Source organism: Urtica dioica, chromosome 1, assembly GCF_054948205.1.
Source record: "Urtica dioica subsp. dioica isolate 48M chromosome 1, U.dioica_male_clone48M_v1_H2, whole genome shotgun sequence".
NCBI lineage: Eukaryota > Viridiplantae > Streptophyta > Magnoliopsida > Rosales > Urticaceae > Urtica > Urtica dioica.
Window position 1 is genome coordinate 48304157 of NC_142756.1, and position 23439 is coordinate 48327595.

Genomic DNA, 23439 nt, shown 5'->3' on the forward strand with positions numbered 1-23439 from the left:
AGGGGTCATTGTTTGAGTCCCCGGACCTAATGGCGTGGACCGGGTGGTTCGTGCCCGATGGCGAGGGTCCTCGATGTCCTACCTCCGATGCAGAGGCCACGGAGGGTCCCGAATCCGAAGCCGGGGGTTCGATCGCTCCTCTCCCCGATGTGGGGGGTACTAATCATACATGCGCTTTTATTCTTATCGCGGCCTTTTCTTGTTTATGCTTATGGTTGCGTTCTAACTGACTGACGCATTTTCTCTTTTGCAGATACCATGGTCCGACGTCGATTGCGCGCTCGATTGCCGAGAGTGGAACCTACTGTCGAAGCTGAGGCCGCGACCCGTTCCCGAGTTGAGGCCCTTCGCGGGGGGTCGCCAACGCAGGTGAGGAACGAGGCAATCTCTTCCAACAAGCGACCGTCATCGTCGGCCTCCTTCGGTTCACCTTCCGGCCACAAGCGTGCCCAAATGTCGGCGGCGCCGGATAGCATGGAGTCGATGCTCCTAGCGGAGGCGGCGGAGCTGAGGGACCAATGTTCCCGAGGGATCCTCGAGACCTCTCTGCGGAATTTCAAGGGTCTGCTGATGACGAGCGACCTTTAGCATTTCCAACATGGGATCGGCGACGCCCGAAAGGTATGATTCGTTCGCTCGTCCCTTGAGCCGCCATTATGCTTGTTTCGATCATGCGTATATCGACTGCTCTTATAGATGCTGGCGCGCCAAGATCAAAGCGACCGCATTCTCCGGGACTTGCTGCGGTGCATGCAGATTATGGAGAAGGACAAGGAGAGCGCGGCGGCCGATCATGCTGCCGCTCTAGCGGGTGCCCGGACCGCCCAAAAGTTTCAAACACTTGAGGAGGAACTGAAGCGAGCTCGCGAGGAATCGGCGGCCGAGAAATCGCTTCGCATAGCCGAGCAGGCGTCCCGGGAGAAGGCGGAGTAGGCGGCCGACACCTTCTTAGGGGAGACGAAGAAGCTCCAGGTGGAACTCTCGAGCCGAGACGAGGAGTTGAGCATCGTCCACGCTCGATTGTCAGCGAACGAGATCTCTCGGGTCAAGGCCGAGAGGGAGAGGGATTCTTTGCTGGTGGAGATGCGGATCCTCGTCGAGGAGAAAGACGACGCCGTGCGATCCAAGACGGACCTGGAGGACGATTGGGACCTCGCGTTAGAGGTGGCTCGTTACGAAGCGGCCGTACGATTTCGAGACGCGAATGTGAGGGAGAACGCGTCTCGAGGGACCACATTTTCCTTCTTTAACGCCATGTTCCCTCCTTTAGACGATGAACCACAGGTGGACGACCTGCGTCCCCAAGCCCCGCGGAGGCTGCTCAATCGACGAATCGCCCGCTTGGCGGAGAGGCTATCGACGAGTCAGGCGCCCCTCGCCCCGAGGATGACGAGGAACAGATCGATTTCGGCTCAGAGTAGCCAACTTTTATTTTTATCTTTCGCGCACTTGTTTAGCGCTTGCATTGTGTTTTCTTTCGGATATTTGTCATAGTTTCTTTCGTTGGATTGTTCGTACAACATTGTTTGCTTTGGTTGAAGCTTTTTGGATCTATTATGCGTCTTATTTTCTCGATTTGCTATGCTTAGCGTAATCGATTCGTGCGATCCGATTAGTGCGTGTCTTACGAACCCGGCTTACTATATCTAGCGTAACCGGTTTGCACGGCTCAGCGCTGTACCTGGCGGCGAGTCTTCGCCGTTCATTTGTGACTCGCTGCCTGTCGGCGTGTGCGAGCTGAACGACTATCGCGCCCAATTGCCGGCGCGTACGCTACCTATCGACGTGCGTGTTGTGCGCCAGAACGGGCCTGAGGCGAGCGCGGTTCCCAGCGAGTGTGATACATGTCGGTACGCACATCGCGTTATGGGTGGGCTGCCAAAATCAGCGATCCGGTGCGCGGACGTGATCAACCAACGCTGGTGTGTAAGGCGTGGAGTCGCGCGGGAGCACCGCGCGGGATACATGCAGGGTCAGAGGTCCGGTGCGCGGATCTGACTTGCCGACATTTCGCTACCTCTCGGTGCGCGAAATGTGGAATTGCGTGCGTGCGGCGCGCGAAAAATGTGTACCTGTTACCCTTATTAGCCCCCCGAGTTTCTTGTGTACTTGTACAGGAGACTAGAAATTATAACATCGTAGGATAAAGGCTTTGAGATGAAATGTAATTCAATTATCATGTCGAAAAAGTCAAAAATTACATTCCCAAGCCGTTGGCTTTATTTGAAACTTAAAATTGTTTGTTGCTAAAATTGAAAACAAGATGAAAATAATTGAAGGTCGGGAAGGCGGGAACGGGCTCCTATTGGTAGTATTGCCGCAGGTGCTCCGCGTTCCATGGGTGTGTGAACACAAGTCCTTCCAGGTTCTCGAGCTCATATGTGTCATTGTGGATGGCTCGACGCACGCGGTATGGACCTTCCCAGGTGGGGCCTAGAACTCCCGCCCCTTGCACTTTGGTGTTTTGGAACACCCTTCTAAGGACGAGGCTTCCGTCGGCGAATCTTCGCAGCTTGATCTTGGAATTGTAGTACTTCTCGACCTTTCTCTTATGCGCGGCAAGGCGGGAGAGTGCGTCTGCCCTCTTCTCATCTATGAGGTCTAGCTCCAACCTGATTGCGTCGTCGTTGGCGGCTTCTTCATACTCTTCGATGCGCAAGGTTGGCAGCTTGGTCTCGACAGGTACCACGGCCTCGATACCGAATGCAAGAGCGAAAGGGGTTTCGCCGGTCGCGTTCCGTGCGGTGGTCCGGTATGCCCAAAGAACCATGGGAAGTTCCTCGGCCCAAGCCCCCTTTCTTTCTTCCAGCTTTTTCTTTAGGTTTTCCTTGATCGTTTTGTTGACCGCCTCGACCTGACCGTTGGCTTGTGGATGGCGGGGTGAAGAGAAAGTCTTGCTAATGCCCAATTGTTCGCACATGTCTCAGAGGCGCGCGTTGTCGAATTGCTTCCCGTTGTCGATCACAATCGACGCGGGGATCCCGAAGCGGCAGACAATGTTCTTCCAGATGAAGCTCGTCGTGTTCGCGTCGGTGATCTTTGCCAATGGTTCGGCCTCTACCCATTTCGTGAAGTAATCGACTGCCACAATTGCGTGCTTGTATTGCCTCGGGGCCATAGGTAGCTCATCGTGGCACAATGATCGGGCATAACGGGGCCGGCGCCTGGCGCGGGATACTGGCGAATCTTTGGCATTTGTCGCATTTTTTGGCCCAGTCATGGGAGTCCTTTTTCAAGGTCGGCCAGAAATATCCGAGCCTTAGTAGCTTCAGTGCCAAAGATTGCCCGGCGGCATGGTTTCCGCACACCCCTTCGTGCACCTCGCGGAGCGCTTTTTTTGCCTCGACTTCGGTCAAGCAACGGAGAAGGGGCATGGAATAGCCTCTCTTGAACAAGTTGTCTTCCCTCATAGTATACTTCGGCGCCAAGATTCTCAGCTTTCTGGCCTCTTCTTTGTCTTCGGGGACGACTCCTCGCTTAAGGAATTCCACTAGCGGCGTCATCCATGAGGGGGGTGGAGTTCCGTCAACTACCCCTACGTCGTCTCTCGAGACGTAGGGTCGAGTTAACACTTCTATCGGGACGCTACCCTCTCCCTCCTCATCTATCCCGGACGCAAGACGTGTCAGGGCGTCGGCGTCGATGTTCGCCTCTCGGGGAACTTGGACTACCTCGAACCACGACAAGGCCTCTGGATTCTTTTGGGTATTTGACAAGTACGCGATCATGTTCGGCTCTTTGGCGGCGTAGTCACCCTTAACCTGGTTCACAATCAACTGCGAGTCGCAGTGAATGCGCAGGTTTTGGACGCCCAGCTTGTTTGCCAGCTCCAAGCCAACGATCAGAGCCTCGTACTCTGCCTCGTTGTTTGAAGTCTTGAACTTGAACCGCAGGGCGTATCTCAGCTTTTCCCTATCGGGATTTGTGAGCACAACGTCGGCGCCAGCCCCCCGGGCGTTTGACGCGCCATCCACGTGCAAGTCCCATACGTGCCCTATCGGGCTGTTGGTCCTCTTCTTCGACGACTCATTGTGGTCGTTCTCCTTGTCTTCCTCGTTCTCATTACCTTTGTTGCCCTCGTCGGTTGAGGGTGTGCTTGTGAATTCGGCAATGAAGTCGGCGAGGGCCTGTCCCTTGATGGCGGTTCTCGGTTGGAACTCGACCCCGTACTCGCCCAGCTCTTGGGACCATATGGCCATTCGAGAGGAGGTCCCTTTTTGCAAGGCCTTCTCGATGGGGTGCACTGTCCGTACCACGATGGGGTGCGATTGGAAATAGGGCCGGAGCTTTCTCGCGCTCATGACAAGGGCGAGGGAGAATCTCTCGATTTCCAAGTATCGGGTCTCGGCGTCGAGTAACGCCTTGCTATTGTAGTAAACCGGCCATTGCACCTTGTCTTCTTCGCGAATAAGGACTGCGCTCACGGCCCTATCGGAAACCGCGAGGTAGACATACAAGGTCTTGCCATCCTTCGGTTTTGCGAGGAATGGGGGAGAGCTGAAGTAGGCCTTCATCTCGCGGAACGCCTTCTCGCATTCCCCGGTCCACGCAAATCCGTCAGTCTTCTTCAATGCCTTAAAAAACGGCTGGCACCTATCGGTTGCCTTGGAAACGAATCGCGTTAGGGCGGCGATCCTTCCCGTCAGGCTTTGTACTTCTTTCACTTTTTGTGGCAAACTCATCTCCAAGATCGCCCTAATCTTCTCGGGATTCGCCTCAATCCCGTGGCGGCTAACCATGTAGCCCAGGAATTTTCCAGATTCCACCCCAAAAGCGCACTTATTGGGGTTGAGCTTCATCTTGTAGCGCCGCAAGATTGTAAACATTTCCCTAAGGTCTCGAACGTGGTCGCAGGCCTTAAGGCTTTTGACAAGCATATCGTCCACGTAGACCTCCATAGATTGGTTAATTTGATTGGCGAACATTCGGTTCACCAACCTTTGATACGTTGCTCCCGCGTTTTTGAGGCCGGAAGGCATGACCTTCTAGCAATAGAGTCCGCGGTTCGTAACAAAGGTGGTATTGATCTGATCCGGCTCGTGCATGCGGATCTGATTGTAGCCCGAGTAGGCATCCATGAAGCTCAGCAACTCGTGGCCTGCCGTGGCGTCCACAAGTTGCTCGATCCTCGGGAGGGGGAAGCTGTCTTTCGGGCAGGCCTTGTTGAGATCTTTGTAATCGATACAAATCCGTCACTTCTCGTTCGGCTTCTTGACCATCACTACATTGGACACCCATTTGGGGTGTTCCACCTCCCTGATGAAGTTGGCAGCGAGAAGTTTGTCAACTTCTTCACCAATGGCTTGGTACCTCTCCCCGCTGAACGCCCGTCGCGGTTGAACGCGCTCGGCCACTCTCTTATTGTCGTTGAGACGGTGAACCATTATCTCGGGGTCGATCCCCGGCATGTTGGCGTGTGTCCACGCGAAGACGTCTTTGAACTCGCGGAGGAAGGTGGCGAGCTGGGTTCGGATTTCGGACGGGAGTTGGGTGCCTACCTTGACTACTTGGTCAGGCTTGGCGTCGTCCAACACGACCGGAACGAGGTCATCCGGTGTCTCCACCTTCCGACGCTCGACATCGTCCCTCTGATCCAGTTCTCCGAAGGTGCCTCCTTCCTCTACCTTGCATGGGAGCTTGCCTCCGAGCTGAAAGATGGTGCTCACCATCTTTCCTTTTCCTTTCCCGTCCACGCCTTGGATGTAGCACATCCTTGCCATCGATTGGTCTCCCAACATCACGGCAATCCCCTTATCAGTCGGGAACTTCATCATCAAGTGGTAGGTGGACGTAATGGCCTTCAATCGATTGAGGGTCGCACGGCCGATAATGATATTGTACGCTGAGGGCTAATCCACGACCAGGAACGACACAATGTCGGTGACCTCGATCCCCCCCGGCGTCCCTAAGGTAACCGGGAGGTTGATGGTGCCCTCTGTCATGACCCTCTCCCCGGAGAAGCCGAAGAGTGGGGTCGAGATCAGGGTCGGTGTCATCCCGGATAGCTTCATCCTGTCCAACGCCGACTTGAAGATTATATCGGCGGAGCTTTCATTGTCGATTAGGATTCTCCGGACGAGGTTGTTGGCGACCGGGGCCGAGACGACTATTGTGTCGTTGTGCGGGTGGAGAACTCGCACCGCCTCTTGGCCGGTGAAGAACATGGACTCGAATGGGGCCGGAGGAGGAGCCTCGTACGTATGGTTGATGTAGTGCGCTATTTTCCCTTGGGAAACTTCCCGCACATACTTCTTCCTCTGCGTGCTCGAGTCTCCAAACTCCGGACCGCCCATGATTGAGCCCACGACATGCAGCTGTGAGCTCTCCGGTTCCTCGATTGTTGCTCGGTCCATGACGGTCACCGTCGCCGAACCTTTCCTCTCTTGCCGCGAGCGCTCTCCGTGCGACGCGGCCGTCCCGATCATTCTAAGGACGTACTCTTTCAATTTCCCGTCCTGAATCAGGGCCTCGATCTGACGCTTGAGTTGATAACATTCGGACGTTAGATGCCCGTGATCTTGGTGGTATTCGCAGAACTTGCTTCGATCCCGCTTCGCGGGATCCTTCGTGAATGGAGCGGGGCTTCCTAGCTTGTCGCGGTTCAAAGCTAGGATCCGCTCTTGCGGAGTGTTCAGGGGGGTAAACGCCGAAAACTTTCGGAAGCTATCAACGTGTGGGGGCCTTGGCCCAGGGAGGGAACGATCGTTAGGGGCCTGGTTTCCCTTGTTCCTCCTCTTTCGAGGGTCGGGACGATCTCCGTCTTGATCATCGCGGCATCGGCCGCCTTGTCTCCCCGACTTCCGGCCGTCTCGGTCATCGAGGTAGTCCTTGATCCCCATGTAGGTGCGGGCCCTCGACATCAGCTCCGCCATATCTCGCGGGGCCTTCCCGACAATAGATTTGAGGAAGTCGCCCGTGCGAGCCCCCTCGGTGATCGCCGTGATGGCGTCCTTATCGTCGAACCCTTCGACCTTGTGTGATTCCTCGGTGAAGCGCGAGAGGTATTGTCTCAAGGTCTCGTCTCTCCCCTGCCGGATAGACAGGAGGTAGGTCTTCGACTTCTTTTGCGCCACGAGGGTGGCGAAACGAGCAAGGAAAGCCTCTCGCAAGGCCCGGAAGGACGGGATGCTTCCCGGTCTCAAGCTTCGGAACCACTCAAATCCCGACCCCATAAAGGTCAGGCTAAAGGCTTGACAGAGGGTCGCGTCCGACTGTCCTTGCATTGTCATCCACGTCTCGTATTGTTGGATGTGGAAGTTTGGGTCCGTCCGCCCATCGTAAGGGGTTATGGACTGCGCGAGGATTTGAGCGGCGAAGGGAGAGTATGACTCCTCGATCCCTCCGTGAGGCCTTTGCCTCCCCGATTCCCTCATCTCGATGATTTGATTCTGGAGGCTTTGAATCATAGTCACCATGTCGAGCCCGCTAGCGGGGCTGACCGCCGGGACCGCGGGAGTCGCCTGTTGGCGCTCGTTGGATGCTTGGTCCCCGGCATTGGCCTGAGGTCGGCCGAGAGTCGTGGCGGGGAGCGCGTCCCTTCGAGAGTTGAGCCTTTGGCGGAGATCCTCCCCTCGGGAGTTTCTCTGAGTCGTCAGGCGCTCTCTAAGATCCGCACTCGGCGCTTGGCGGGGCGAGGCCGCTCTTTGACGGATTGTCCGGCGGGTGCTTCGGCTATCAGCCCCATCGTCCCCTAAGGTCGCTCTCTCCCCGGCGAGGGGCCCTGTCCGGCCGCCTCTTATAACCGAGGGGGCGAGTCCTCGGGAGTGTGACCGCGCTTGTTGCCGTGCCGGATGTGACGGTCCGGCAAAGCCACCGTTCGTCCTCTTGGACCGCGACGGCACGAGGCTTGGCGTCGCCTCGTCGGTTCTTGACTCCCGCACATAGTCGGGGTCGGAGTCATCTCGGGCGGATCTATCCTCGACGTCGTAGCCGAGGAGATTGGCGATGAGCGAGCCATCGACACCGGGACAGTCTAGGAGCTCCGCGAGCCGCCGAGCCGTGTCCTCTCAGAGCGCGGCCTCAGGGTCGTTCACCGGGTCTTGGGAGTGGCTCTCGTTATCACGAGGTTGCCCTTCAAGACGGTGCGCGAGGTTCCGGAGACCATACCTCGAGCTCGTCGCTCGAGTACCAACGGAGGTAGTGGGAATGTGACTCATCTCTCGAGAGTCGTGGGTGTAGTGAAAACGAGGAATGGAACGGAGAGCGTGCGAAGCTAGGGAGATCCCCTCCTTATAGCGCCAAAATGTTGTCGCTCCTTTTCGGACAACTATTTAGGAGCCCAAAGTGGTTAGACCCAAGGCCGGACCAAGTGGTCTCACTTCGGCTCGAGCGTGTCGGACTTGGTATCCCAAGTCGTTTCTTAGCAGTTGATGATGTCTATCCCATCCAAGCACCTGAAAAGATAAGAGAAGAGGTGTGAACTACGAAGGGGAAACAGAGGGGTTGCCTCTGTTTACCTCTTCGACGCTCAACATTAGTATGATTGAGGTGGATATAGAGGGTTTAAGTGTTTAGAGGCCGAGACTTGAGAGAAACGAGCGAGTTACGAGTTCGACAGCGTTTCAGTACTCAAATTTGAATTACCTGGACCAGGGGAGGGACCCCGGTATTCATAGGTGACCAAGGGGCATTTTGGGCAACCCCTTGGCTGAGGATAGCCTTGGCTCGGCCATTGGCCGAGGCTGGCCGTTGGGCTGGCCAATGGCGAAAGATAGTTGGGCCGGCCATTGGCCGAGGCTGGCCCTAGGGCCGGCCAATGGCCGGGGATAGCTTGGTTCGGCCATTGGCCGAGGCTGGCACTTGGGTCGGCCAATGGCCGAAGATATTTGGGCCGGCCATTGGCCAAGGCTGGCCCTAGGGCCGGCCAATGGCCTGGGATAGCTTGGCGCGGCCATTGGCCGAGGCTGGCCGAAGATATTTGGGCCGGCCATTGGCCGAGGCTAGCCCTAGGGCCGGCCAATGGTCGGGGATAGCTTGGCTCGGCCATTGGCCGAGGCTGGCCATTGGGCCGGCCATTGGCCGAGGCTGGCCCTAGGACCGGCCAATGGCCGGGGATAGCTTAGTTCGGCCATTGGCCTAGGCTGGCACTTGGGCCGGCCAATGGCCGAAGATATTTGGGCCGGCCATTGGCCGAGGCTGGCCCTAGGGCCGGCCAATGGCCGGGGATAGCTTGGCTCGGCCATTGGCCGAGGCTGGCCCTTGGGCCGGCCAATGGCCGAAGATATTTGGGCCGGCCGTTGGCCGAGGCTGGCCCTAGGGCCGGCCAATGGCCGGGGCAAGCTGCCGAGACGCGTTTGACGTCATATCGCCTTCGTTCGGCCGCTATCGGGGTCGGGCCGATAACATTCTTCCTAAAGTCTGTCGTCGGCAGCGTCCCTTCTACGATGGCCGACTTAATGAACTAAGCCAAAACCTTCATGGGGTAGAAGATTACCTCGACGGCCGCAAGAGCAACAACCAAAGCTCCCGCCATCGGGATGAGTCCGGCAACGAGCCATGCAACCCCCGCAAAAGAGTGAATAAGGGAGGTCAAGCTTCCGATGGCCAACCCTATATGTCTCAAAAGCCGCGTCTTGTGAGCAATTTCAGAGACTACTCAAATTACACCCCTTTGAACGCCCCGGTAGAGCAAGTCTACGCTGTGGCGCGTGACAAGTTCACCGCTCCAACTCTAATGAAAGGTGACCCCGCATCTCGCGACCGGTCCCGTTATTGCGAGTTCCACCGGGATTACAGTCATACGACCGCTCAATGCTTCCATCTTAAGAGGCAAATTGAGACATTAATCCAAAAAGGCAAACTCAAAGAGTTTGTCCTTCGCATGATAGGTGTTGCAATCCCCGCCAACAACAGGCCACAACTTGAGAAAGGTGGAGGAACCAACATTAACACCGACCGCACCACGGTCGCGGCTACGACCGATGCGCAACTCCACGTCATCACCGCTATAGTAGGTGGGTTGCAAGACGGGGATTCGGCCCGGCAAAGAAAAAAGCTTCTCAGGGCTACCCCTCAGGAAGGCATTGCCGAGCAGGTTAACCTCATCTATGAGGAACCTCCGTCCGTACCACACGAGACGATACAATTCACCAATGAAGAGGCCAAGCGAGTTGTGCACCCGCATAATGACGCTGTAGTCCTTAAGGCCCAGGTGGCCAACAACCTGGTAAGAAGAGTTCTTATTGATAACGGCAGCGCAGCCAATATAATCTTTAAGACAAACCTAGAGCGCATGAAGCTCGGGGGGCTCCGCCCTGTCCCGACCCAGACGCCTCTGTTTGGGTTCATGGGAGAAAAGGTCATATGACTGAAGGAATCATTGATTTACCAGTCACCTTCGGAACTGCCGGAGGTATCGAAGTCGTTCACATGGTCCCCTTTCTTGTGGTCGACCAGGAGTCGCCCTACAATGTTATCATTGGGCGACCCACGTTGAACAGAGGGCCATCACATCCACATATCACCTACTGGTGAAATTCCCCACCGAGGAGGGAATTGGCGTCATGGCTGGCGCTCAAACCCAAGCGAGGATATGCTACGTCCAGGGCGTGTACGGCAAGCCCGCTGAAAAAAGGGTTAACACGATCTACCAACTAGAAGACGACTACCCGTGTGATCAATAAGACACATGACAGCTCAGGGAACTAGACCCCCGTGACGAGATCGAGAGGTTGAAAGTAGACACCCCCGATGATCTCACTTCGATCGTTCTCGACGAAGCTAAGCCTGACTAGGTGGTGAAGATCGGTGCACAACTCCCTCTCGCCATCAAAACTCAACTCGCGTCCTTCCTTCGGGAGTTTAAGGATGTCTTTGCGTGGACACATGCAAATATGCCTGGTATAGACCCCGATGTGATTGTGCAGCGGTTGAATGATGATAAAAATATCGCTGAGAAGGTACAAGCTAGACGCGCGTTCAACCCTGAACGATACCTAGCGATAAATGAAGAAGTCGAAAAGCTTCTCTCCGCTAGCTTCATCCGAGAAGCCAAGTACCCCAAGTGGGTGGCCAACGTGGTCATGGTTAAAAAGCCTAATGGGAAGTGGCGTATTTGTATAGATTACAAAGATCTTAACAAAGCCTGCCCAAAAGATTGCGTTCCACTCCCGCGCATCGAACAACTGGTCGACGCCACGGCGGGACATGAACTGCTAAGTTTCATGGACGCCTATTCGGGCTATAACTAGATACGAATGCACGAGCCCGATCAGATCAAGACAACCTTCGTCACTGATCGTGGCCTCTACTACTACAAGTTCATGCCTTTTGGCCTTAAAAACGCAAGAGCTACTTACCAACGATTGGTAAACCGGATCTTCGCAGACCTAATCGGTAAGACTATGGAAGTATACATGGATGACATGCTCGTTAAAGGCCTACTGGCTACCAATCACGTAGACAATCTAAGGGAGATGTTCTTAATCCTCCGCCAGTACAAAATGAAGCTCAACCCCAACAAATGTGTGTTCGGGGTAGAATCCGGGAAGTTCCTAGGATACATCGTTAGCCGGAAAGGAATCGAAGCGAACCACGAGAAAATCAAGGTGCTCCTTGACATGAAATCTCCGCGACGTGTCAAGGAAGTCCAAATTCTGACCGGTCGGATTGCCGCCCTCTCACGTTTTGTGGCCAAGGCAACCAACAAGTGTCAACCATTCTTCAAAGCAATAAAGAAGACGGGCGGCTTTATATGGACGGACGAGTGCGAGAAGGCCTTTCAAGAAATGAAGGCCTACTTCGGGACACCTCCGTTCCTTTCCAAGCCAAAGGAAGGCGAAACGCTCTACGTCTACCTCGTCGTCTTTGACCGAGCCGTGAGCGTTGTGCTGATCCGCGAAGAGGATAAGGTTCAGTGGCCTATCTTCTACGTGAGCAAAGCCCTGCTCGACGCCGAGACGCGTTACACAGATGTTGTCGCTGTTTTTCAGACAATTATTTAGGAGCTCCAAACGGTTCGACCCAAGGCCGGACCAAGTGGTCGCGTTCGGGCTCGAGCGTGTCGGACTTGGTATCCCAAGTGGTCCCTTAGCTGTGAATGTCCCTTGGGATCGTCCAAGTACCTGAAAAGGAAGAAAGAACAGGTGAACTAGGAAGGGAAAACGGAGGGGGTGCCTCTGTTTACCTCTCTGACGCCCAACATTAGTAGGATTGAGGTGGAGTATATAGGTTTTAGAGATGGTGAGAGGCCAAAGATGAGCGAAACGAGTGAAGTACGAGTTCGACAGCGTTTCGGGACTCAAAATTGGATTACCTGGACCAAGGGAGGGGCCCTTGTATTTATAGGCGTGGTTTGAAGGCCCCTTTGGCCGAGTAGAGAATGAAGGGGGCGAGTGGAGGTTGAGCCCGGGAGGGCGAGCGGAGGTTGAGCCCGGGAGGGCGAGTGGAGGTTGAGCCCGAGAGGGCGAGTGGAGGTCGAGCTCGGGAGGGCGAGTGGAGGTCGAGCCCGAGAGGGCGAGTGGAGGTCGAGCCCGAGAGGGCGAGTGGAGGTCGAGCTCGGGAGGGCGAGTGGAGGCCGAGCCCGGGAGGGCGAGCGGAGGTTGAGCCCGAGATGGCGAGCAGAGGTGAGCGGAGGTTGAGACCGGGAGGGCGAGCGGAGGTTGAGCCCGGGAGGGCGAGCGGAGGTTGAGCCCGAGAGGGCGAGCGGAGGTTGAGCCCGGGAGGGCGAGTGGAGGCCGAGCCCGGGAGGGCGAGTGGAGGTTGAGCCCGAGAGGGCGAGTGGAGGTTGAGCCCGAGAGGGCGAGCGGAGGTTGAGCCCGAGAGGGCGAGTGGAGGTTGAGGGAGGGAGAGTGGAGGTCGAGGGCGAGAGGGCGAGTGGAGGCCGAGCCTCGACCTCCCAAGCGTCGGCCGAGTGGGGCGTCCTCGACCTCCCGGGCGCCAGCCGAGAGGCGACCGGACGGGACGTGGCCGGCCGGGAGTCAGCCGGTCGGGACTTGGCCGGCCGGGACTTGGCCGGCCGGGAGTCGGCCGGGAAGGACATGGCCGGCCGGCAGTCGGCCGGACGGGACTTGGCCGGCGGGGAGTCGGCCGGACGAGATTTGGCCGGCCGGGAGTCGACCGGATGGGACTTGGCCGGCCGGGAGTCGGCCGGACGGGACTTGGCCGGCCGGGAGTCGGCCGGACGAGTGGAGGCCGAGCCCCGAGAGGGCGAGTGGAGGCCGAGCCCCGAGAGGGTGAGTGGAGGTCGAGGCCAAGAGGGCGAGTGGAGGCCGAGAGGGCGAGTGGAGGCCGAGCCTCGACCTCCCAAGCATCGGCCGAGTGGGGCGTCCTCGGCCTCCCGGGCTCCGGCCGAGAGTCGACCGGACGGGACGTGGCTGGCCGGGAGTCGGCCGGACGGGACATGGCCGGCCGGGAGTCGGCCGGACGGGACATGGCCGGCCGGGAGTCGACCAGACGGGACTTGGCCGGCCGGGAGTCGGCCGGACGGGATTTGACCGACCGGGAGTCGACCGGCCGGGACTTGGCTGGCCGGAAGTCGGCCGGACGGGATTTGGCCGGCCGGGAGTCGACCGGACGGGACTTGGCCGGGCGGCAGTCGGCCGGACGGGATTTGGCCTGCCGGGAGTCGACCGGACGGGACTTGGCCGGCCGGGAGTCAGCCGGACGAGACTTGGCCGGCTGGGACGTGTTGTTACCGTTTTCTCTTGTTTCTCCGAACTGGCCAATAATATAATGTTTTCAAGTGGTTCTCCGAACCGTGACATCTATTGACATCTTTGCCCCTGTCGGTCGTCGACGGGCCGACAATAACAGAGATAGAGAAACTCTCTCTCGCTCTCCTCGTAGCTGCCAAAAAGCTACACCCCTACTTCCAAGCTCACCGAATTGTTGTCCGAACAGTACACCCCATCGGTAAGGCTCTTCAAAAGGGAACATCGACTCGCATGGCGATCTGGTCCTAAGAATTGAGCGAGTACGGGATCGAGTTTCACCCGAGACCGGCAATAAAGGCTCAAGCCCTAGCCGATTTCGTGGCAGAATTCTCCTATACCCCCGACATGGGAAGAGCAAAAGACAACTCGACCGACGACTTGTCGGCTCAAAAGAGAAAGGTCAACCCTACGGGTCCCATTTGAGAATTACACGTAAACGGGGCATCTAATGCCCAGGGAGCCGACGCTGGCGTGATTTTAACAAATCCCGACCGGGAAAAGCTGCGCTACGCCCTCCATTACGGATTCCAAGCCTCCAACAACGAGGCCAAGTACGAAGCCCTCATCATAGGGCTAGAGCTCGCTCAAAAGCTCGACGTACAGAATTTGTGAATACACTATGACTCACAGTTTATCGTAAATCAGGTTAAGGGCGACTACATTGCCAAAGAACCTAACATGATCGCCTACTTGGCAAAAACAAATGCCAAGCTAGATGCCTTCTCTTGGTTTGAGATCATCCAGATCCCAAGAGAAGAGAACTCCGAGGCTGACGCTCTGGCTCGCCTCGGATCCGGTATCACCGAAGACGGGTTGGGAACTATCCCAATCGAGTCTCTATCGTGACCATCCATCTCACGTGATGAGGTTGGAACGATTAAGAGCACCGCTTATCAAACTTGGATGACTCCACTTACAGACTTCTTGCGAAGAGGGGCACTTCCCGAAGACCGCAAAGAAGCCGAAAGGCTGAAAGCCCTCGCATCTAAATATGTGTTGAGAGGCGAAGCCCTATACAAGCCACTACTACAAATATAGTTTTCCGGTGCGGAAGACTTTTGGGTGCGAATTTTCGCACCTAATAGTCGCACCCAAAAGACTTTCGGGTGCGAAAAGTCGGACCCAAAAGTCAAACAAGCATTGGAAAATTTTCGCGATTTTTTATTACGTTGGGTGCGACAAGTCGCACCCAATGACCGGTGACAGACTTTTGGGTGCGACAAAGTCGCACCCAATACTTAATCATAACTATTCGGTGTGACTTAGTCGCACCCAAATGTCTTAAATTTTTCCGCGGCCAAATTTTCCCCCTCTCTTTTCAAATATCAGTGGGTGCGACAAAGTGGCACCCAAAAGTACTGACACACGTCATTGGGTGCGACTTTCGTCACAGGTCATTGGGTGCGACAAAGTCACACCCATTGAAACTTTTGGGTGCGAGAAAGTCGCACCTAAATTCTAGGTCAGGATATAAAAGAAATTTTCTATGCGATTTTCATTCAAAATCACTCAGTCTCTCTCAATCCGACCTTCTCTCAATCCGACCCTATCTCCTCAATCCGACCCTCTCTCCTCTCCGGGTTCTCTCCTACCACCACAGTCCACCGTCGCTCTCTCCGACCACCACCGCGCGACGGCTGTCTGCGCTCGGGCCCGCTTCATCTCCGCTCTCTCCTCTTTGGGTTCTCTCCTACCACCACAGTCCATCATCGCTCTCTGCGAACACCACCGACGGGTCTCCGCCCGGCCTCTGCTCCCGCGGCGAGCGACCACCACTGCGTGACGGCTGTCTTTGCTCGGGCCCGCCTCATCTCCGCCGTCGGCTTGCTTGCCTTTCGATTCCTCTAACCCACTCTTTCACTCTCTCTCTCATTGAGGCCAAGAAGTCTCTGCACTTGAGTGTGTGTCTGTGAGTCTATCTAGATGCAGCCAAGAAGTCTCAGTCTCAGGCGGCTCCACTTCCCTCGAAGCCTCTCCCTCCTAATCAAGCCGGTTAGTCTCAGATTTTCGTTCTTATTTGCTTCGTCTAGAATTTCGTATCAGTGTCGCTGAGTGATGCTATCCCGCGATTTATCTGTGTGTATGTGTGTTTAAGTCTGAGTGTGTGTATTTTTTATTTATTTTATTTCCAGGCCGCTGTCCCGCCAAGCTGCTCGAGACCCGCGCACTTCATCTTCGCTGTCAGCCTCCTCCTGTTCGGCTTCGGCTCGGGCTCGGCTGTTGGTTTCTCAGTGTTGGTTTCAAAACTGTTGGATTTTTTTATGTTGGTTTTTGTTAGTCTGCAGGGTTACTCAGTGTGTATGTGTGTTTTTTTCTTTTTGTTTCAGTTGGTTTGACGCCCACGAACTCCCCGTCGCAGCACCGTCGTGCCTCTCGCAGCCTCGCCGTGCTCAAGTCCGGCCTACAGGTTAGCCTCTCGCAGTCCTTTTAATTGTGTTTCTAATTACTTTAGATTAATTGTAATTAGTATAATTAGTCTAATTGTTAATTAGTTAGGTAATTAAATAGTTTTTTATATGTATATATGTATTAATAATGTAGTTAGTTTGATAAAATTGTTAATTATGTAATTGAAATTAATTTGATACAATTATAAAAATTGTTAATTATGTAATTGAAATTAATTTGATATAATTAGTAAAATTGTTAATGTAATTGAAATTAATTTGATATAATTATTAAAATTGTTAATCATGTAATTGAAATTAATTTGATATAATTAGTAAAATTGGGAAAATGTTTTATGTAATTGAAATTAAGTTAGTTAGTAATTTTTTAAGTTAATATCATATAATTTAAGTTATTTGTTCAATTGTTAATCATGAAATTGAATTTAGTTGAGTTATTGTATAATTTAGTTTTAGTTTACATATTTTTGATAAATGAGTTGATATTATTGAATTTTTGTTGTAATCGAGCCACGGAGGTTCGATTTAGGGTTTAGTTGATTATTAAGATAGTTTTGGATGATTTGTATATGATTTTTAAATGAGTTTGCAGGTTTTTGGTTTGTTAGAATTATAGGGGAAATTCTGCCGAAATTTCGGTAGAGTTTCCAACCAATTATTCTCAAAACCCTATTTTTTTCAATTCGACTTCAAATAACATAAAATTCATAATTTCAACTTTATAGTTCTTCGTCCCTTAGCAATAACTCTTAAGCCGCACTATTCGGCATCAGCGCCAACATAAGTAATCGATTTCAGTCGTCTTCGTCCCTTAGCAACAACTATTAATAATTTTTAATTTTCTCTTTCGTTTAGCGAAATCAATGTCCAATCCAAGTAGAGATTGGATCACCGAGAACAATCGGTTGTCCTTGCAGTATAAAATCGGAGTTAATGAATTTATCCGCGTTGCAAGAAGATTTCCGAACGATAATTACGAATATCGATGTCCATGCAAGCCTTGCAACAACGTGAGATGGCACGACATTGGGGTTGTAAGGCATCATCTGCTAAACAAAGGGTTTACCCCGGGCTACACAGAATGGTATCATCATGGCGAGGTCGTGCGTTCCGTCGGTCATCTTGAAGAAGTCCCTATCGGAGAAACAGCCCAGAGAGGAGTAGGAGGAATACATGCTGCTGTGGAGGATATAAGAGATCACGAGGATTTCGATGGTGTTACGGAGCCGGCTCCGAGCGATGTGCGTGCGGAGGAGCAAGTGGAAGACTTGTTCGCTGAGTTGGAAGCGGAATTGTACCCTGGATGCAAGGAGTTTTTGTCGTTGTCATTCTTGGTTCAGTTGATGCACCTTAAAGTCACGAACCATTGGACGAACAAGTCGTTCACAGAACTGCTGTAGCTTTTGAGGAAGTCTCATCCAGCCGGTAATCGAATACCGGAGAAGCACTACGAGGCAAAAGCAAAGCTGAAGCGTTTTGGCATAGGATACGAGATGATCGACGCATGCATTAATGACTGTGTCCTATTTCGAAAACATTTCGCGAACGTCGACGTGTGCCCGATATGTAACGAGAGTAGATGGAAGCCAACTGGTAAGAAGATACCGCAAAAGATATTGCGATATTTTCCCTTGAAAGATCGATTGAACCAACTGTACGCATCTCGACACACGGCGCTTCATATGCAGTGGCACGAAAGAGATCGCGTCAGGGAAAGTGGCGTTCTACGACATCCTGCGGATGATACAGCGTGGAAGAATTTGGACGAGAGATACCCAGGTTTTGCTGCAGAGCCTCGGAACGTGCGGCATGGGCTAGCTGCGGATGGATTCAACCCGTTTGGGGATATGAACCTATCATACAGCATGTGGCCTGTAGTATTTACGGCGTACAACTTGCCGCCTTGGTTGTGCATGAAGAAAGAGTACTTGATGCTCACGCTTCTGATCCCGGGGCCTCATTCACCAGGAAAAGATATGGACGTTTTTTTGCAGCCTGTGGTTGAAGAGCTGAAAGAACTGTGGGAGAATGGAGTCCGCATTCGTGATGGAGCCAAAGATGAAGTGTTTCGATTGCTTGCCGCGTTACTTTGGAGGATAAACGATTTTCCGGCTAGATTGTATTTATCGGGATGGAGCGGCCAGGGGTATCTCGCTTGCCCTACGTGCAACTTTGACACGCCGTCCCTAAAAGTCAGAAACAGGATCGTCTACTACGACCATCGTCGGTTCTTAAAAAGGCATCATCGATTGAGGAAACGCAACGATCACTACAAAGATAAGCACGAGAAACGAAATAAACCCGAGAAGTTGACTTCGCAAGACATACTCGCTCAGTTGGCTGGTGTTTCTTGCACGACTACTGGCAAACACGCTGCCTCTGTAGGCAAAAAACGAAAGCGAGCTGAGTGCGAACTGAATTGGACTAAGAAAAGCATCTTTTACGAGTTGCCGTACTGGTCTGAGTAGCAGTTGAAACACAACATGGACGTGATGCACGTAGAGAAGAACGTGTGTGAGAACCTTCTCGGGACGATGCTCAGCTTGGAAAAGAAGAACTATGACACCGAGAAGGCGAGGCTTGACTTGATGGACTTGGGCATCAAGACCGCTTTGCACTTGGAACCAAATGGGGGTGGGTATTACAAACCGCGAGCGTCGTACGTTTTGACCCTTGAGCAGAGACAGCGATTTACAGAGTACTTAAAATCTGTCAAATTTCTCGATGGTCTCGCTGGGAATTTAAAAAAAAAATGTGACAACTGATGGGACGCTCACAGGTTTGAAGTCGCATGATTGCCACATGATCTTGCAAAGATTGTTGGCTGTTGGTATTCGTCCTTTTGTGCCACAACCAATACATGATACGATCTCTGAGCTTTGCAACTTTTTCAAGTTGATAAGTTCGAGAACATTAAGAGCCGAAGATCTTGAAAGAGCGCAAGAGTCTATCGTCGAGATCTTATGTAAGCTTGAGATGATATTTCCACCTGCTTTTTTCACGATCATGGTTCACGTGGCGATGCATCTACCAGAGGAAGCGTTGCACGGCGGCCCGGTGCATATGCGGTGGATGTACCCTTTTGAGAGATACCTTGGGACGTTAAAACATTTTTTTCACCAGAAGGCTCTATTGCATAAGCTTATGTTGTAGAAGAAGCTCTAACGTTCATTGCAATGTATATTGAAGATAAGAAAGTAGTTGATGAAGTTCAAGTGCGAGAGCTCTCCATTTTTCGATCCGAGATGTGTGTGCCTTATGGGATGATGAACGCGATAGTATTAGACGATGAACAAAGAGAAAAAGTGGAGTGGTACATCTATACCAACTGTCCTGAAGTGGATCCGTATTTGGTGTAAGTAATCGATCCACTTGCTTCTCTAAGTTATTTCATTGTTGTATTTTGTTTAAGCGATGTTTTAAACAACAGCGAGCATTTGGATTTCCTAAACGAATCTGGAGTTCGCGATATTGAAGTGGAGCATAGAAAGGGATTCAAAGATTGGTTTGCGAACAAGGTAATTACACAATAACCCATTTTTTTATAAACACACACATGCTAACCAATACTTTGTTTCGTAATAACCAGATTTTTTAAATGAAAGCTAGTGGCTCTGATGTGGCTGACGAGATCTACTCGCTTTCTATCGGTTCCCTTCAAGTCGCTTATCAATATCCATGCTGCTTTGTTAACGGCGTGAAGTTCATTACTCATCGTCGCGATAATCAACGAGTCACTCAAAATAGCGGTGTATGTGTGCATGTGGATGATTTCACTTACTACGGTCGGATGGAAGACGTCTTGGTGCTGAATTATAGGTACGACTGTCGTTTTGTACTATTCAAATGTATATGGTACGGTGACAAGCATGATTCTCGACGACTAGTTCACAACGATAAGACTACTGGAGAAACGAGTGCTTTTACCGCGAAACAGTGGTTTACAGAGGAGCCGTACATACTCGCAATTCAGGCGAAACAAGTCTTTTACATCAAAGATCTTGTTTTAGGTGGTAACTGGGAAATCGTTCAGGAATGCAATCATCGAGGGATTTGGGACGTTCCTGAAGTCGACCCCACCACCTCAGCCTCGATTCTGTTGACAATAGAATTGTCAAACATCGATCGTCTGAATCATCGACATGAAATGGAAGATGCTGAGCTAGTAAATATCGTTGACGATGGTGAGGAAGACGATGACGATCATGAGGAATGCATCGTTTTTTAGGGAGAAGATGTTGATGTTGATGTTGATGTTGATGTTGATATAGGTAGTGATGACGATAAATGAGAACTATCTATGTAACCACGGTTTTCCTCCACCATATGTGAGGTTTTATAATAAAATATATCCGTGGTGTCATCCACGTTTTTGTATGATGTTGTTCCCTTTTGTTTTGTGATGTATGTTCACAAATGTTGTTTTATTTTATACGATGTCAATTTACAAATGTTGTTTTCATTTTATAGGATGTCGACCGCTTCAGGTTCTGGTGGAGATTCGCCACAGAGACCGGATTCTCAAGGTCCGCCACAGGAACCTGATTCCCAAGGTCCTAAGAAATCAAGGGGACCAACAACCGGCTCGACGTCGGCGCGAGCAACACAGGGTGTACCTGGTGCGAAGGTGGTCAAGTGGGACCCAATAAACCAAACATTCTATCAAGAGATAAGGAAAGAAAATAAAAAGGTTGGACTATTTAACAACCGCCCCGGTGCTTTGGTGAAAACACATATCCCGCCTACGACTCGTGATTGGAGTGAAGTGACGCCCCAGACGTTGGCTGCTATTTTGAGCGCACTTCATTCCGAGTTCAGATTTGTGTACACGGATCCTGACACCGGCGAGGATCTGCCTGCGGATTGCTTTCAGAATACGATTGATCAGGCTATCATTCGGAATGCCAAGATCAGGCGACGCAACCAGAAGTCCAAGCTATCAGAGAAGTTCAGGTTGGAGTTTTGTGGGAGCAAAGAAAACGCTAAGGCGGAAACACCACCGGGATATAAGAAAGAGGATTGGGAGGCGGTGGTAGACGAGTTCGCAACTGACGATTGAAAGGTACGTAATGTATGATTGTAATAAATCACAATATCTTTATCAGATTGAATAATGACAAAATTAATTATTTGCAGAAAAAGTCTAATCGCAACAAGGAGAATTCGAAGAAGAAGAAGACGAGGTCGACTCAAGGATCTCTTTCCTTCTTGGCTCATCGTCATTTGAACGTAAGTTATTCTAATTTTGAAATACTTGATTTGAAATAAATTCAATACTTATATTTTCATAACAATTGCAGAGTAAGGATGATGGGACTTTGGGCTCCGCGTTAACGACGTGGGAGCAAAAACACCATAATAGAAAAGGTGAATGGACGACAGATTGGGCGAGACGAGCACATGTAAGTCATATGTGATAATTACGATTACGTTACTTATATAATAATTAATTTTTAATAATTTTTCTTATGTGTAAAGGCGCGGATAGTTACTCTACTGGCGGATCTTCAGCGACAAGCAAAAGAGCAAGGCGTAGTCTTTAACCAGGACGACGCAGAGGAGCACGCGATGCTAGAAATTCTCGGGAACCGTCAAGATTGGTACGTTGGAATAGGTCCAGCGGTCCCGAGATCATCTTGGGCTATTGCTCAGGCTCAGGACGAAAGCTCATCGTCAAGCTCAGGCTCGTCGCGGCGCCGCGTTCCAGATCCAGTTGTTGGCGAGCTCCAAGCTCAGGTGGCAGCACAACAGCTCGCTATGGATGAGATGAGGCGAGCCCAACAACAGCAGATGGAGGAGATGCAGCGACAACTGTTCGCGTTCACGCAACAGTTTTCGCCCTTGCCTCAGATGTCATCCGGCACGATGCCACAGATGCCTCAGATGTCGCCCGGCACGATGCCACGGATGCCTCAGACGATGCCGTTGCCACAAATGCACTCGTCGCCTCAGACAACGCCACCATCAGTTTCAATGGCAGATGCTCAGACGACGCCGCCAGCTTCAGCAGAATTCCAGCGAGAGCGTACGAGCGGCAGTGCATGAGGAGGTAGCAGCAGTTCCGGAGGAAGATTTGGCGGAAGAGGGAGTAAAACATTCAAGGAGTGGTTTACAAACCGAGGAAAAGGAAAGGGAAGATAATGAACATTTTTTTTAATTATTTGTCGTACATTATAATAATTATTGTAATCGAACAAATGTTTAGTTTTTATTATTATTATGAATATTAATTAATGAATTTTTTAATTAATAAACTATTTAGTAAGTATTATTTGATTATAATCATAAATTTATAAGCATAATAAACCAAAAAAAAAATTCAAAAAAAACTATCGGGTGCGACTATCCGCACCCGAAAATTGAGCGGGTAGACCTTTGGGTGCGAATAGTCGCACCCAAAGGTCAACATTCCCCGCCACAAAATGGCGGGCAGGCTATTGGGTGCGACTTGTCGCACCCAATAGTTTCGCAGGAAAGCCATTGGGTGCGACTTGTCGCACCCAAAAAATTGGCGGGTAGGCCAATGGGTGCGACTAGTCGCACCCAAAAAATTGGCGGGTAGGCCATTGGGTGCGACTAGTCGCACCCAATGGCCTTTCCGCGGACTTTTTCGCACATCTTTTCTGACTTATGTCGCACCCAATGGCCTTTCCGCGGAAAACCGCACCTAAAATTCATGATCATCGGGTGCGACTTTTCGCACCCATGACCTTTAGGTGCGAACTTTTGGGTGCGACAAAGTCGCACCTATAGGTATCATTGGGTGCGACTTTTGACTTTTAGGTGCGAAAAAAGTCGCACCCAATGATGTTTTTTGTACTAGTGAGCGCGGGTACTCAACCCCGCTGCTCCGATGCCTCAATAGCGTCGAGTCGACCAAGGTCCTCCGCGAAATTCACGAAGGCATCTATGGGAACCACTCCGCTAGGAGGTCCCTTGCACTCAAAGCGCTCCGACACGGCTATTTCTGGCCAACGATGAAAAGAGACGCCTACGACTAGGCGAGAAAGTGTGACAAGTGTCAAAGTTTCTCTAACGTTCCACGGAAACCGCCATCTCCCCTGGGTAGAATCGCCGTACCACGTCCCTTTGTAAAATGGGGCGTGGACATCATCGGCAAGCTTCCCAAAGCTCCGAGACAGTACGAATACGCCATCGTCACTATCGACTACTTCACTAAGTGGGTCGAAGCTGAGCCTCACGCCAGAATCACCGAGGCCAACACCACGAACTTCATCTGGAAGTCCATCATATGCCGCCACGGCATCCCTGCGTCAATTGTGACCGACAATGGCGCACAATTCGACAATGCCAGGGTTAGAGAATTTTGCGCCCAACTAGGGATAAACAAGACATTCTCATCCCCGCGACACCCACAG